Here is a 13,394-nt window from a genome sequence, read left to right on the forward strand (position 1 = left end):
GAGAGAGAGAGAGAGAGAGAGAGAGAGAGAGAGAGAGAGAGAGAGAGAGTGCTTGTTTGTTTATCAGAGGCCAGAAGTAAAATGTAAGCATTCCTTAAATAAAGAACTCTTAAACACACTCATAAAACAGCTGGGCTTTGTGGGTGGTCTTCCTTTGGCTAGCTGCTCCATGGACTCTGGGCTGCTAGGATACTCCCATGATCAAGGTCATTAATACACAGTCTGTGCCTTCAAGGCCAATCGGTTTGGGATGATCCATAGAGCCCCTGGCTGCCCAGCAGAGCAAATGTGCCCCTGTCTTTGTTGCCGATGGTAAATTCAGTAGGGAATCGGGAAGGAAGAGTGAGTTCTCACTTTCCCCTTAGCGCTCTACTGCAGGTAATGAGGAGCCCTAAGTCATTCTATATTTGAACTCCTGAAGCTGGGGGTGAGGGGGGACGGAGGTGGGGGTGCCATCTGTTTATTTTATGCCTGGGCTGACTCTGAAATAATCCCCACAAATTAAGCCTATTGCAGCAGCTACACCTTCTGCTTTAAAGCCAAAAGCTCAGCCTGTGTTCCGGTGACGAAGAGATGAAGGAATAGTTTGGGCAGCAACCATAGACAGCATTGGCTGGGCTTTTCCGTGTTTCTTATGACCCTCTGAAAACAGCAGTCGTGGCTTTAACACAGGCACCCAGTCTAGAAGGCAACTCCTCAACCTGGGAGAAAATAACAGAATAATGACCTCTCCACTTTGTCTGCAAGCCTCTTGAAGCAACACTTCACAGAACAAAGGGTTGCGGGCCTGAAGGGAATCACGTTTGGAGGAATATTTTCGGAGCCCAAATATATCACTGTTGCTCTACACAAGCCAATGCCCGTGTTGGAACAAAGCTCCAGTTTAGAGGGCATGGCAGAGCCTGGAGGAAGAGGGTGACAGTCCCAGTGAATTATGAATGGTTCAGAGAAGTTGTTCTCTTTGGATTTGGAAGGAAGTAGGAGCAGGGGGGTTGGCGATGCTTCCATCTCAGCCAGGAGGCTGTGGTGGTGCAGGGAGAGGTCCTGGCCTCTTCTGTTGCTTCTCCTACTTGTGGGGACTTGCTTCTGAGGTTTCCCATGCAGGTTCTAAACTGAAATTTAAAGTGTGACAGAAATCTCTAAACAAGGAATGCCACGTGGACTAGCCAATAGAGGAGTGACTGAAGCCCCAGGACCCACCTTTGCTGTCTCCTCTCTGTGTCCTGTGCTAACCTTCTCTAAGGACTCAGGAGGCAGAGCTCCTCCAGAATTATCAATCTGGGATCTGGAAATCACAGGAAACTTCAAGCCCACCTTTCCACCTTTCAGGGATGTTTTAACCAGAGATAAACCCTCCCGACTGGAGCAACTGTTTGCTTAAGAACAGTCTCAAAGGAGGCCCTGCTGATGCACCAAAGGTAACAAAGTAAAACGTCTTGAATTAGTCAATCATCCTCCCTTGTTCCCTGCTCTGTCCTTTCCCAAAGAAACAAAGAAACAATGAATTAAGACTTCCTCTGATTAACAGTTAAAAAAGGGAAAGAACTGGTGCATGTTACTGCCGCATCCCACACAATTTCCCAAGTCATCCTTAAGGCCTGTTGAGTGTTCCACTGCCGGCTAACAGAGACATGATCCCATGCCTTTGGATGCATACGTGTGTCTTATACAGCAGTGTGTAGACCTTTGCAGCCTCAGGAACTCCTTCCCTAGTAGTCAACTTCAAATGATCAAAGGAATTCAACACATTGGAGAAAACTGCCTTATTAGCCACCAACTAAAAACACTACAGTCACCACGAGAAGGTGGAGTGTGAGCCATTTTGAGCCTCATTTTAGCGCTAGCCCACAGAAAGGTCCCAGGTGCCCACACTCAAGGTGGAAAGAGCGAGGCTTTCTCGTGGCTGCACAGAGGACTGCTCTTTCAATCCTACCATCTCAAGCCCTGCAGTTTGCTGAGCCATTCCTAGCTTCTCCAGCCCTCTTGGACCTCGGCAGAAGAACCCCAGCTAAATCTGAGATGTGTCACGAGGCCTCTGGCTGAGGAGCAAGAATATCTTAAACACAACAGGCAAGAGTTTCCGCAGACTCCCTTTGGCTCCTGCAGCCTCGGATCACTGACGGCCTAAAGATAACCCAGGTATCTATGAAGGGCCACTTTTAAATAGAAGCTCAAACACCACCGGTCATTTCAGAAGTATTTCCTTGTGGAGCCTGCCTCCATCCTCACCCGGGTGCCAAGGCCACTGAAGAAATGAAAGCCCAGAAGGAACTGGCAAAAAACTTTGAGAGGTAAACAGCACTCAGCATACTGTGGTTCCATTCTGTAAATGCATGTGCCCACAATCCCACTATGGCTTAACAAGGGAAACACCTCCTAGGAGCCATCCACTGGCAAGCACTGGGGATTGAGGAGCGGGTGTGGAATGAAATATAACAGCTTAACTCAATGTTTTGCTTTCTAAAGCAGAAATTACGCCTGTTTTTCCTTCAGACACATACTTGACATAGGTGCCCCCGAACCTGCTCAAAATGCATTGCTGGCTTGCTTTTGTGTTTTGTTTTGTTCTTTTCATTCTTTAAGGAGAGCCAAAGTCCCCAGATCTTCCTACGAACCATTAAAATCTGCCAGCACCTCACCTGCCTCCCAACCGAGTCCACATTGTCCTAAATGGCAGCCGGCCAGGTGCTGGTGAACAAGGGACAGGTGCTCAGGGAACTATTTTCAGACGCTATCAGCTGCCGGGCCCTGCACATGCTCAGGAGGGAGGCGAGTCTTGGTTGCGGTTCAAACTCTGGGCGGCCGACAGACATGCACCTTGCCCAGCTGCCAAGCCAGCCAGCTGCCCAGCGCTCCTCCCAAGATGAGAGCAAGGAAAACAGTGTAACCTGGCCAGCCGGCATGCCATTGAGCAAGCCGTACCTCTCAGTTCACTGTCTGGGTTATTCTGAGATGCTTATTGACGCTCCATAGCAACCTGGGAACAAAGGGCCAGCTAAGAAGGGTTTAAATGTCCTGCGAAAGTTGCTAGAAAAGTCAGCAGCCCAGACTTGACTTCATTTAAAAAAAAAAAAAAAAAAGACTGTGGAATGATTCGATGATTATTGTTGAGCCAATGTCGTTTTATTATTATTTATGAGCTACCTGGAATGAAGCTTTACTTTTTGAATGTAAGTCTTTTTCAGTTGCCCCTACTTGGTAATGTTAGTTGGGACGCCTTTGAAAGTACAGCATGTGGACCAGCTTGCTTCAAAACTGCAGGGGTGGGCAGAAGAAGACAGGGAGGCTGCAGCAGAGGGTGGGGGGGGGGGGAGCTAACAACCCAAGTTCGAACCCCAGAACCAACATAAAGGTGGAAGGAGAGAACTTCCTGCACAAAGTTGTCCTCTGATCTCCATGTGCACAGCAGAGCATGCAAGCACATGCGCAAAACAATAAATAAATGAATAATTTTATTAACGGTGGAAGGACTTGTATTACTCATCCCTTCTTCTCCGCACTTTGCCGTAGCCCATGATCTACCCCCCCCCCCCGTCGGCCTTCAGAGTGGATGGCAAGCACCTTAGACTCTGCATTCTTGGCTCTGCATTCCTGCAGCTCTCCGATTCGTGGTACTGACTGAGTGTCTCCCCCTGACTTTCAGTGTCTCCCCCACCCTTTCCTTTCCCCTCCCTTATGCTCCCACTTCTCTGGTCCCCACCCATCCCTTGCCTAAAATGCCCTCCTCAATCCCTTTTTTGCTGGTTCAATGCCTGTTCATCCTCACACACTTCCTCCCTCCACTGCCAAGCCCAACATCTGTGAGGTCAAAAACCCCTGGCAGGAGAATACGGGGGCTGTGTTGTAGCTCTGGGTTCACACAACTGGGGTGTGACTCCTGGACATCAGAACCCACTTCTTACCTACATCTGCATCACAGCCGTGGCTTTGTTTGCAGCTGACGCCGGCAGGAACTCACGGGCTGACGGATCTTAAGCAACTCTTGTGCTAAACTCAAAATAAAGGCCTTGAAAGGGTGTGAGTGACCTCTGCCATCTTCACAGCTCAGACCAAGTCCCTCTGGCTCTTACGCTACCATTTTCATATTACAGAAGTCATCACTGCAGCCAATATTATTTATTCATTTGTCAAATATTTACTGAGCACTAATGATAGATGTCTTAGTCGCTGTCCTAGTGCTGTGAAGAGACACCAAAACCAAGAAAGCATTTAACTGGGGGCTTGCTTACACAGTCCATGATCATTGTGTCGAGGGCATGGGGAGCAATGGCGACACTCACTGCACTGGAGTCGTAGCTGAAATTACTTCCTGATGCAGAGATGTACAGAAGAAAATGAGCTGGCCACGGGCTTCTGAAATCTCAAAGCCCACCCCCAGAAACACACTTCCTTCCACAAGGCCACACCTCATAATCCTTCTCAAATTCTGCCACTCCCTGGTGACTAAGATTTCAAATAGATGAGCCTATGGGGTGGGGGTGGGGGGTCATTCTTACAAGCACTAGAGATGACACAGTGAACATGACCAACCCTCCACCTAAGGCTTACTCTATGAAAAACCTGTGGCATGCATTTCCCCATGGTTCCTTGCAACAAAGTGCATGCTGGAACCGCCATCATCGTACAGTAGGATAAAGAACACGGAAAGGTGTGGAAAGGTATGGAAAGGTAAAAGACTCACACAGATGTGCAATAAAAAGGAAGACGGCTTAACGCTGGTGATCAGCTGTGTCTCCTTCCTGATTCCTATACCAGATTCTTAGACCCAGCCAAGATTTAAAATAAGTTTATTTAAAATAGATCCTCAGATTGATTTTAACTGATGCCATCAAACATTATCCTAACCTGAAAAACTGAAAATGTGCATTTAATTAACTAGGCCATGAAGTCAAGAGGAAAGGGCGGCATTTCTAGGAAGCTACAGGGCATCCAACAGTGCCTTCCATGCCACCAGAGTCAAACTCAAAACCGAACTGCGTGGCTTGCTGTCACTTTCTATCCTTCATAACTGCTCTGAATAAATCTGTGGGTCTCCGTGGTTTTGAAACCGCAAAGATTTTCCATCAATCCTAGAGTAGGAACCAGAATTTCAAAGACAAACAAAACAAGGGAGGGAGGAGGGAAGAGGCCGTCTCCACTCTCCCCGCCACCAAAAGTTCCAGGAGAGCTGTGCCTGTTTAAGGTGAATTCCACCATCATGTTCCCAAGAGAGACATCTCCCCAGCTTCTTCCTTCTCTCCCTCCTCCACGCGACACTCCACATATCCTGAAAAGTCCATGGTCCGCACTAACCCACAAGAGCGCTAGCTACAGCGTCGGCCAGCTTTGCGGGAGACACTCTGCTCCTGGACTCAGGTTCGGCTGATTAGAACCAGGTCACTTCTGTCCCAGCGCTGTGGTCCAGGATGAAAAGGTGTAAATGTAAGCTTCCCTTTTCCTGTCAAGTCAGTGGCTTGGAGAAAGAGAAGGAAGCTGTAACCATAAATAAATAAATAATAAATAGAAGATTCTAGAACAGCTTCGGTGGCTAAGGTTGTCAAGGCTTCCAGCTAAGGATCAACAGGACTGGGCAGGAAACTTTGGGGGAGTTCCCTGGGCATTTTCCCTTTAAAGCTATGGCTTTGACCTATTACTGGACAGCAAAGACAAACTAGACTCTTTGTTTTTTTCTGTGAAAAATGATGGATTGAATTAAGGAAGGAGAAGAATAAAAGTAATCACTGTTTCCTGATGCCATCTTTTTAGATGGACGGGTCTTGACGCTTGCCCTTGGGTCCCACTCCAAAGGTTTCTTGCCATGAGTCACAGAGAGAATTTCAAAAACATGGCCTTGTGTCTCACAGGATCTTGGAATGACTTGAGTTCTGGGTAATTAGGACTATTAGGAATAACCATTATCTATGGAAGCTTGCCTGGGGTCAGCCCAGGCTGCAGGGAGACAGTCCAGTTAACAGTGCCTTAAGAGTTGAAACTCACTTCTAAATGGGGTTTTCTTTTCAGTCCTCTCCCGCCCCCAGAAAGAGTGAAAGTTGTAGACCTGACCCCTGACAGGCATCCCGTGTCATCAGTTTTGCTGTAAAGAAAATAGTATCTCTCCTCTCCCTCCAGAGGTCATCTTCACAAAAGAGAAGGCTTGCATGCATTTGCCCTCCGTACCACAGTTGACCCCAAGCAGAATCGCCTCATTTGCCAACAGAGTGAACTTGGTTGCCCATTTGTTCAATTCTTCATTTTGTCTGATCTTTCGTTTTGGTGAGTGCTACCCCCTCTGCTCTTCAACGGTCCACTTAGATAAACAGACGTGGCCCGAGTTTATGGCAGAAGCAAACAGTTCCCAGGAAGGAGCGGCTGAAAGAAACCTTTGTTAAGCCGCTCACCTTGTAGCAGTTCATAGACAATCACTTGGTTACAAGAGAAAACTCGATAAAAACAGAAGCAATTTTGGGAGAACGTGCAGCTTCATCAGAGAATTGCATTTTAGGTCCTCCTAATGGCAAAAGGCCCAGTGGATCGCACATCTTTCCTTTAAGAAACTAATTTCATGATACGGTGAAGCAAAAGACTTTATTCCAAACAAAGGGGACAAATGACAGTAACAAGAAATGAGAACAACAAACTCAATACTGAGACGTTTCTTTTACATTCATTCGCCCCTTCAAGAACTTCCTGAGGCCTCAATAACAAGAAACTCAAAGAAAGGTTCATTCTATTCTTCCCCCCACTGGCAAAGAGGGGCACCTTTGTGGACCCTAACAAAAGTCTATTGAACTTACCCACTTCCCTCCTTCATTGGGTAATTGGGCTGGAAAGTCTGAGGGCTGATGGCCCTGGGAAGTCTACGATCCAGTCAACACAGAAAATCATTTAAGGCCAAAATCTGCAACAAAACAGTGCCTAAGTCCAGACTTCCTTGCTGTCTTCAAATCTAGCTGCGGTTTGTCAATTCAATAAACTGGGGGTTGTCGGAGCTTTGACAGACTTCCAAAAAAGCAGTCACCGTTTTAATCTCCATGTCATGGTTTCCACCTGCAAACGCACACGGAGACAAAGAGAGAGGCAAGCTCGGAACTCCAGCTTCTCCCTGGTGGCATAATAGCAGTGTTTGAGCATGATTAGTCTTATTACTGGGAAGGAAAGGCAAGAATATACAGGTAATTAGGACTCGAGTGCTCTTCTCTCTGAGAGCAAACAAAACTCTTCCTGCAGCTAGGGCTGTACAGATAATGAAAACGAGAGATGATTACCCGGAGGACAGACAAGAGACCTGGAAAACACAAACCCAGGTGAAGGGGGCCTCATCCTTGGCCCACGCTCTCTTCTCACCCCCTCCAGCAAACTGCACTGAGCTGGAGCCTAGCATGTACCACACAGGGGATGAAGGTGGATGGATGCTACTAACTTATAGGAAAAATGTAAAAGTTTGAAGAGGATTGATGGCTGAAGCTAGTGTATATCATATCTCACAGTAGGCCTTTGTTGGCTGTGCACCCTCAGGAGCTTTCACCAATCTGAAGGTACAGCCAAAAAAAAAAAAAAAAAAAAAAAAAAGCTCCTGTCTTATTAGGGTAGGGTTATGAAAAAATAATTAATACAAGAAATAATATAGAGCTGTAAACCCAATAACTGGAACATATTAAATATCCACTGTTACCTACAACCGTCAAAAAGGTAGCGTGAGAGCCAAAGTCACACTTTAAGTTTAAATTCTTTGCATAAGACTTCCCTGAAACAAAAAGGGCTCTGACCTGAGAGCCCCTTGCTCAGGGACAGATAGTTCTTGAGATGCTGGAGGCTATTGTTTATCAGAGATAACAGCCCCAAGTTTTCCTGCCTCTAAAGAAGCTTGTTTGACTCATCTGAAAGGATGTACTTGATCACTGTGAGTGGGAGATTCACAGGCAAGAAATACAACAGGTTATACACTTGCCCCCTGATTGGATGAGGCTGAACACAGCAGGATGTGTGTTTGACCCTGATGGGAAATGCAAGCAATGAATTCTGGGGGCTTTCCTTCTTTTTTTTTTTTCTCTGTAGCTTTTGGAGCCTGTCCTGGAACTAGCTCTTGTAGACAAGGCTGGCCTAGAACTCACAGAGATCCATCTGCCTCTTCCTCCCTAATGCTGGGATTAAAGGAGTGTGCCACCACCACTTTAAGCCCTTGAAAAGCTTGATTTGGGGTCATTTCCCAGGAACCTGCGGATGGACCTGGCCAGAGCCCATCCACCTGGTCAGTATTTAATTAAAGTTTGCTTCAAATTGGGCTTTAAATTATGGTAGTGGTCTTATTCTCGGCATTGAGATTAACATTTTCTACAATAAACAGCATTTTCTAAGTTTCCATATTTGGATGAGAAAAAAAATTTCTTACTTTTTTCATGCTGATTAGTTCCACAGAACCTGGGGACTATTCTGAAGTCCATTCAAATGCTATGCTATCTCAATTACTTCTTCTGATCTATTACTGAACAGTTAACACATTTCTAACCAATGTTTAAGAAACATAAACATTAGGTCTCCAGCACCATGGAGAAAGGGCAGGGAAAAAAGTGAGATAGGAAAAATAAAAATAATCTAAGAAACAAAGAGTTAAGAAGAAAGTTGACCCATGAAAATTGTACCTACTTACTAGTACTGTATGCTAGTTTGGTATATTTGAACACTCCATAATATTCAAATCAGATTGACTATATCTAATGCCTCAAATATTTCTTTCTTTGTGATTTAAAAAAAATTCAACATTCAAAATTCTTGTAATGTACACTATATTTTCATTATCAACCACCCTCCTACTTTTCAACAGCACACCAGAATTTACTTCTCCCATCTAACGTAACATAGGGTCCACTGACCAATGCTCTCCCATCTTTGCTTGCTTTTTGCAGAGTCTCCCTGTCCTACCCTGGCGGGTCTTGAACTCTTAGGCTCAAGCTATCCTCTTACCTCAGCATCCTGGACAAGAGTGCAGGTGCATGCCACCAAGTGCCCTTTGTTTGTTTCAGGGACTAAGTCTGTACATCAACATCTATCACAACAAAATATCTGTGACTTTTTGCGTGTGCCCCAAGAACATCGGGTGGCCTCAGCAGGACATAGCTACTAGATGGCTTCTACTGCCCAGTATACATTAAATGGGAGTCTATTTTCTCTTCAACTCGTAATCTACAAAGCTCAGCACCAGACTTTTATTATCTTTCCTTAGTATTTCTCTCTTTCAATTAAGCATTTTGTACCTAAATTTTACTTTATAACTGAGTGTATTGCAAGCAGTTTTTTTTTAATCCTTAGTGTATATATAAAAACCAAAAGTTCCTTTTTATAGAATATACTACTGACAACTAACAAAGCTAAATCATAAAAAGGAAAGAAGGTGACCAGCACCCAAGCCAGTCATGAATGTGGCAAGCACACTCCAACTTAGGGTACTCATAGAATGTTACAGGGGAGGGACAGTAGTCCACATTCAGGTCACTAGCTGAATTACAGTAGTGGTGGTCTACTAACTAGTAAAATCTTAGTGGCAATCCATTTCCCTATCAGCTCAGAACAATGGGTTTTATTATCTGTTTCCAGTATGCAGTCATTTGCCTGTCTGGGGGAATAAATGGGATGGGAAAGAAAGGAATCAGGGAAGTGAATAAGGTCAAACCACATGGTATACTTGCATGGAGATGTCTTCGTGACACCATCACTGTGTATAAATGCCAGTAAAGAAAGAAAGAAATATGGTGAAATGGGTCATTTATAGAAATGTAAATAAATGTGTACAGAGTTCAGAAACTAAAAGTGAAAATACAATGTATACAAAATCCTAAATAGTATGACCCATTTTATATAAATTTCACTAAATATTGAAAATAAAGAGGTCATTTGCTGGATCCTACAAAGCTTAAGTGCTAGAAACACAGAGGGAGGAAAAAAACAAAAAAAAACAAATCCAGAACAAGGTCCTTAACGCCACTGCACAAGTGTCCCTCTCCTCCCTCCCTCTTTGCTCTTTTCCTTCCCCTCTCTTCTGGTTCTTTCCAACTCGACTTCTGTTCTGGTCTCCTTTTCTCTCCTGTCTTGCTTTCATCACAGGTCCAACATTATATTAACTGAAATCAAAAGGCATGACTTAATAGCATATGGAGAGGTAGAATTTGGAGAGAACTTAGTTTTCAAGATTCTTGAGACTTTTTTTTTAGTAATGAGTATTAAAGCACTGAGTAAAAGGACCAAGAAATGGGTCCTCCAAAATGTCCTACTGAAAAGCACCGGTAACTCAGCCAATATTTCCAGCTTCCTCCTACGAATGCAGAATGCCTTCAGCACTTGCAGGACAGGATCGTCTGGGGCACCACCTGCCACGCCTATGAGAGCATTGCGTTGTCTTTAACAACATTCATTGCTGAGAGCTGTCTAGACAGACTCTAGATATCCAGACTAGGCTACAGCAGCGCTGCTCAACAGAAACAAAATAGAAGCCACCTTACTAGAACTAATCTAAATGTTCTCACAGTAAAAAGATGCACACAAAACCTTCGTTTTTGTTGTCTTCAAAACCCACTTGTATTTTACACTCGGAGACCTCCTTGACTATTACCTACATTCCAATGCTACATGTAGTGGATTTGGGACTCCCAAAGAGGACAATGGAGAGGGAAAGGGAAGGAGTGAGGGATAAAGAGAGAGCCAGAGAGCCAGAGAGAGGAGTTGGATGGAAAGATGATAGAAGATAGATAGATAGGTGGATAGATAGATAGATAGATAGATAGATAGATAGATAGATAGATAGACAGACAAGCAGACAAACAGACAGACAGATGATGGATACATAGATAGATACAGATACATAGACAGATAAAGTAGAAACAGATCCAACAAGGTAAGTCTAAAGTTCAACAAAATAACTCCTAGGACACCGAGTTCTGACTTTTCTGCAGAGTTGGCTACACTAACCAGATTAATTATTTGCCTCCTTGGAAGCTCATCAATTATGCAAAGTGGACCCCTACATCCCAAAGAACTCACAACAGGGACATGAGACTTATGTCTCATCTGATCAGAACTGAGAATCACTCTAAGCACTGCTCTTCCTGCAGGAACGTGTACAAAACAGACACGTTCCAGGACACACCTTGACAGACTTTCCCATTTGCAACTGGAATACACTGACATAGCAACACGGAAAGGCGGGATTTATTATTGCTCAGAGTTAGGATTAACTTTTCCTTTCTTTCTTAGTCAGCTGTTTTGCTGTATTCAAAAAGAGAAGTTCCACCCCTTAAGTAACTTTCCAGAAAGAAGGTAGGGAAAAGAAGGAATCAATAAACAGTAAGAAAAAAACCAGAGAAGCCCAAGGCTTTGAAATGCCTGATTACATCATGAGCTACAATTTTCCCTGTGGTGTATGCATGTTTGTGTCCCCTGAAATCCATGGTGACAGTAGTAGTAGAAGTTAGGACAAGTGAGAGAGCATGAGCAAAGACCCTCGGCGTGCGCCTGTGATGATTCGATGTCACCCAGGTAGAGTCTCAGTGAAGGCGGCACTGGATTAGCCTCTGAGCATGTCTGTGGGGGAACTGCCTTAAAGCTACTGCGGGCAGCGCCATTCCCTGGACAGGGAAATCTGAATGATGTAAAAGTAGAATGAGCAGAACAGAGCAAGCAAGGGAGCACCCGTGCATTCGTTTCTCTCTGCTCTCGACTGTGCAGGTAATGTAATCAGCTGTCTGAAGTTCCTGCTGTCTTCACTTCCCTACTGCGGTGGACTCTAACCTGGAGTCACACATGCGCATAAGCCCTTCCTTCCTTTAAAGCTGCTTTTGTCAAGGCATTTTAATCACAGCAACAGCAAGGAAACTGGGGCAGCGCCCTCATAAAAGAGATAGCTAGCCTTTCCACCATAGGACACAGTGAAAAAGCGCCACCTCTGAGCAATGAGTTCTCAGTCGACAGCAAATCTCCCACCCAGCACTTTGAACTTGGCCTTCCCAGATGGAGAACTATAAGCAATAAATGTATCCAGTCTGTGGTGTTTTGTTACAGACGCACAAACAGACAAAGACATAGCCTAAGTCATAGCAAGCTTGTTGCTTTGAGGGTGAGTTTTCTGTAGCCTAGGCTGGTCTCGAGTTCACTATGTGGTCAACCGTAACCTTCAGCTTCTAATCCTCTTGCCTTCACCTACTAGTAGCCAGAATCATATGCAAACGCCTCCATGTGTGTTTTATCAAGACAAGTTCTGACTACGCCTCCACACATTCGTTTACCTAAACAATTTGCATAATTAACTGAACCTAATATCTACCTGTTATACACAAAAACTTGTCTTGATGTATATTACATTTCCACCAAGTAAAACTACCATACAAACTGCAGGTGTTCTGGTCAGCTTTCCATAACTGCAACCAGTCCCTGAGGTAATCAAATTAATAACAGAAAAGGGTCACTGGGGTGGGCAGCTGTGGAGATTACAGTCCATGACTGATTGCCACTGGAGGTTTGCAAACCATGAACCAACATATAGCAGTGTCTTGAGAACGGGGCAGGGGGCGCAGAGGAAGACTTATATCTCACAATCAGGCGTGAACGAAAGAGAAACGGCAGGGCTTTCCACAAACTTCTTGGAGGGCAACCTCCCAATAACTAGAAGGCCTCTTGCTAGACCCTCCCCTCCTGCCGCAGCAGCGAACCTTTAACACACCGTGGTTCGCTGCAGATAGATAAAACTATCCAAGGGGCCGCAGGTCTCTGTTTTCTTGACATTTTTCATTATTCAGAAAATGCAACCACCGAAGGTAGAGTGCGTGTCATTCTGATACCAGTGCCCACACAATGTAACAGCAGTCATCTAGTTTTTGAGGCAGATGGCTGAATACACATGTGTGTAACATCAGAATACCCCCTTTATCCTTACACCACACTTATAAGTGTGGATACCATCAAATTCTAAACATATTACTCCCCACCCCACCCCCTGCCCCGCTGGCTTCCTTCTGCGATGTTTCGTGTTTGAGTTAGTGCCAGGAAAGACTGGACAGTGGCTCTGTAGGTAAAGGTAAAGCCAAACCACTTGAGTTCAAGCCCCAGAACCGCTGGGTGGAAAAAGGGAACTGACTCCTGGAAGCGGTCCTCTGGCCTCCACACAAGCCGTTGCAGGCACACTTATACACACGTACACACCCGCAAAATAAATAAACAGATTTTAAAATGAGGCGCAGTAGGTGATAAAAAAACAGAAGTATAAAACTAAGTATAATAATATTATACTATAATAAGTATATTGACAGCTACTGAAAACTTAGGAATTGCTTATTCTGCAACTTCCAGGTAGCATGTTGATCATATTTACCGTGGGCATTCAAAACAGTGGACATTGATGCTTAGATAATAAACAGAGAGTACCACACTTC

At 44.7% G+C, this 13,394-nt stretch overlaps 1 protein-coding gene across 2 annotated transcripts in view; it reads right to left on the minus strand.

Annotated features, from left to right (window-relative positions):
* Acvr1 (activin A receptor type 1) overlaps nt 1–13,394 on the minus strand; it is a 120,324-nt gene that overhangs the window by 35,964 nt on the left and 70,966 nt on the right. The gene's annotated exons all lie outside the window — the stretch shown is intronic.

This window comes from Microtus ochrogaster, chromosome 4 (genome assembly GCF_000317375.1).
Source record: "Microtus ochrogaster isolate Prairie Vole_2 chromosome 4, MicOch1.0, whole genome shotgun sequence".
NCBI lineage: Eukaryota > Metazoa > Chordata > Mammalia > Rodentia > Cricetidae > Microtus > Microtus ochrogaster.